Consider the following 4,644-nt stretch of genomic DNA (forward strand, 5'->3'; position numbering starts at 1 on the left):
AAATAGATAGCTAATGGGAAGCAGCCGCATAGCACAGTGAAATCAGCTCGGTGGTTTGTGACCACCTAGAGGGGTAGGATAGCGAGGGTGGGAGGGAGGGAGATGCAAGAGGGAAGAGATATGGGAACATATGTATATGTATAACTGATTCACTTTGTTATTAAGCAGAAACTAACACACCATTATAAAGCAATTATACTCCAATAAAGATGTAAAAATCCAAACAAACCAAAAAAAAAAACAGTATGGTCCTGGCACAGAAACAGAAACATAGATCAATGTAACAGAATAGAAAGCCCAGAGATAAACCCACACACTTACGGTCAATTGATCTATGAGAAAAGAGGCAATAATATACAATGCAGAAAAGACAGTCTCTTCAATAAGTGAGGAAAACTGGACAGCTAATTGTAAAAGAATGAAATTAGGACATTTTCTAACACCATATACAAAAATAAACTCAAAATGGATTAAAGATCTAAATGTAAGACTGGAAACCATAGAACTGGAAGAAAATATAGGCAGAACACTCTTTGACATAATTCATAGCAATATTTTTTAATCTGTCTCATAAACAAAGGAAATAAAAGCAAAAATAAACAAATGGGATGTAATTAAACTTAAAAGCTTGTCACAGCAAAAGAAACCGTCTACAAAATGCAAAGACAATGTTCTGAATGGGAAAAGATATTTTCAAATGGTATGACTCATAAGGAATTAGCATTCAAAATATATAGACTCAGTATCAAAAAAGCAAACAAACCAATTAAAAAGTGAGATGAAAACCTGAATAGACATTTTTCCAAAGAAGACATACAGGTGGCCAATAGACACATGAAAATATGCTCAACTTCATTAATCGTTAGAGAAATGCAAATTAAAACCACAATGAGATATCACCTCACACCTGTCAGAATGGCTATCATCAAAAAGAACGCAAATAACAAATACTGGCAAGGATGTGGAGAAAAGAGAACCATTGTACACTGTTAGTGGGTAAATGTAAATTGGTGCAGCAACTGTGGAAACAGTATGGAGGTTTCTCAAAAAACTAAAAGTGAAACTACCGTATGAGTTAGCAATTCCAGTGCTGGGTATATATCTGAAAAAAAAATGAAAACACTAATTCAGTAAAATACGTGCACCCCAGTGTTCATAGCAACATTATTTACAATTGCCAAGATATGGAAGTAACCTTAGTGTCCATCAACAGGTAAATGGATAAAGAACATGTGTCACACACACACACACACACGCAATGAATACTACTTAGCCATAAAAAAAAATGATCAGAATTTTGCCATTTGCAACAGCATGAATAGACTTGGAGGGTACTATGCTGTGAAATAAGTCAGACAGAGAAAGATAAATACTGTATGTTATCACTTATATGTGGAATCTAAAAAATATAACAAACTAAACAATGTAACAGAAAAGAAACAAGCTCATAGATATAGAGAAAAAACTAGTGGTTACCAGTGGGGAGAGTAAAGAGGGGAAGGGTGATATAGGGGTAAGGAATTATGAGGTAGAAACTATTTTGTATAAAATAAACAAGCTACAATTTATATTGTACAACACAGGGAATATAGCCAATATTTTATAATGAGTATACAGGCAGTATAACTTTTAAAAATCACGAATCACTGTGTTGTGCATCTGTAACATATATATATTGTATATCAACAACAAAAAGCAGTAAATAAAAAAAAACTTAAGTAGAGTGTCTACTTGTATGCCCTTGCGTTTCCTCTCCATCAGTAAGCTGGGAACTGTGATATCTACCTTGCAATTTAAGACATATATGTATACATAGACAGACAGATATAGCTATATAGATACATATCACACACTGTTTGGCACCCAGGTGACATTCAATTAATAGTAAGTATTACTACTACTACTACTACTACTACAAATTGCTATTATCATTATTACCCCAGCCTGTTATACCTGGTAGAGAGTAAGTAGCATAGAAAGCAAATGCTGGTATGTCCAAAAGAGGCAGTTAAATTTGGTCTTGGGCACATTCTCTTTTTTTAGAGAAAAAATTTTATTTTTGTTCTTTTGGTTCTTTATTTTATTGAATTATAGTTGATTCACAATATTATATTAATTTCATATATATAGCACAGTGATTCAGTATTTTACATATTATACTACATTAAAAGTTATTGCAAGATAATGGCTATAATTTTCTGTGCTATGCAATATATCCTTCTTGCTTATATATTTTATACATAGTTGTTTGTATCTCTTAAGGTCTTGGGCACAGTTAAGCCTTATGTTTAATCTCTTTATTTATTTCTCAAATTAAACTGATTAAATTTTAATATCTTATGCTTATATACTCCTTTATCATTTTCAAAGAGCTTTCAAAAAACATCTATTGTTATTTGAATTGTTTTCAACAATTTTTTGTCTGTTTTTTCATCCTGACCAAGTATTATTCTGAGACAACTGCAGTATTAGAATTGTCAAATTGTGAAATGACAGAGATGGAAAATTATTTAGTCTGCTCCTCAGTGACATAGGAAGAAAGTGAGGCCTCAGAAGGTTGAAATAACCTGCCCCAAAACACGTAGAAAATAAGTAGCTATTCTGAAACATTTGCAATAAATACAAATAAATATCAACAAAAACTATCATAAGAAGATATAGTTCCAAGTCCAATCAATAGACCAACAATTCTAAGTGATATTTAATAAAAAACAAATTCAAAACAACAAAAAGTGTCAACAGTTTCTCAGATCACGTTTGTGATGCAATGTGAACCTGAGATTAAGTATATCAATGTCCATTATGTAAGCATATTATTGACCTAGCACAGCCATGAGTACATTTTGTGTTTATGTCACAAGTATTTCCAAAGTCATATTTAGAGTAATGTTTAATTTTGATGTACTTCCATTTGGAGAATTGCTTTATTCCTATAGTATAGCACCAGGAATAGAAATGCAAATCTGTAAGTCTTTTTTGTGGTATGATCTTTTAATATAGTACTCCTCAACTTTTTTTCAGGTGGCTGATCCTTTTGGCAAAACAAAATCTTCATGATCTTTTGATCTCATCCTCTTGAGTTTTCTCCCATGAAATAAATCACTATATTCAATTTTATAAAATAAGTAATATATTCATTCACAGCAGAAACAAAAGTGAAGACAACATTCCTTATTACATATATAAACATTTTAGTGATTAATTCACAGACTACTTAAGATTATTAAATATTAAAATTCATGTACTCAGCCTTAAAAAGAAATGAAATTGAGCTATTTGTAATGAGATGGATAGACCTAGAGTCTGTCATACAGAGTGAAGTAAGTCAGAAAGAAAAAGACAAATACCGTATGCTAACACATATATATGGAATTTAAGGGAAAAAAATGTCATGAAGAACCTAGGGGTAAGACAGGAATAAAGACGCAGACCTACTTGAGAACGGACTTGAGGGTATGGGGAGGGGGAGGGGTGAGTTTTGACAAGGCGAGAGAGAGTCATGGACATATACACACTAACAAACGTAGTAAGGTAGATAGCTGGGGGGAAGCAGCCGCAAGGCACAGGGATATTAGCTCGGTGCTTTGTGACAGCCTGGAAGGGTGGGATGGGGAGAGTGGGCGGGAGGGAGACGCAAGAGGGAAGACATATGGGAACATATGTATATGTATAGCTGATTCACTTTGTTATAAAGCAGAAACTAACACACTATTGTAAAGCAATTATACCCCAATAAAGATGTTAAAAAAAAAAAAAACTAATATCCCTTCAAAAAAAATAAATAAAATAAAATCCATGTAAGAGAACTAATATTTACTTAGTTTTCACTATTTTCCATGCACTATGTTTAGAATTGTATATTGTCATAATGATGAATCTTAATGATCACTCTCTTAGGTAGGTGTTATTCTTGAATATATCTTGACCTTTTTCAGATAAAGAACCTGATGCTAAGCAAGTTTAAGTAATTTGTTCATGGTTACATAACCTGAATTTGAACAAAGGCTTTACTGACTGTAGAGCCTGTTCTCTTTCCACTATGTCATGCTGCCCAAAACAACACTCAAATATTGTTTACAAAAATCTAAGAAGAGGAAATGCTTCCCAGGTTTGGCCTAGATCTGGTATCAAATAAAAATAGAATTTTGCCCTGGGCACAAGCTTCCATAATGGTCAGAACACTCCTCCATCCTGTTCTCCCTATTGATGCCACAGAGTATTTGATGGTTGCAATTGGTATCAGAGGCAGTAGACACAGAAGCAATACCTGGGAGAATGTCTATGTCTAACAGTGGATAAACAATTAATTATTAGGAAAAGAAAAGGGAAGTCCTAGTGGAACCTTCACTGCATGACAGTCTTACACTTCTCTTACTCAGCCTTTCCTTTACCTCTCCCATAGCTTACTTCCTTATTCTTTATTCATTTTTCCTTTCCTCATCTGCCTGCTCTGACCCAGCGCATTTAACAGTAACCCCTCCCCAAATAAATGTGGAAAGTATTGAAAAAAATATAAAACTATAGTAATATATCCACAACACTCTACTTTCATTTTCTACTGATATTTTACCATTCAGTAGTGCTTGGTCTATGTGTTTCTGATTCAGTTCCTAATATACATGAAACCCTAATTTGCATGAAGAA

The sequence above is a fragment of the Phocoena sinus genome, chromosome X (assembly GCF_008692025.1).
Source record: "Phocoena sinus isolate mPhoSin1 chromosome X, mPhoSin1.pri, whole genome shotgun sequence".
Lineage (NCBI taxonomy): Eukaryota > Metazoa > Chordata > Mammalia > Artiodactyla > Phocoenidae > Phocoena > Phocoena sinus.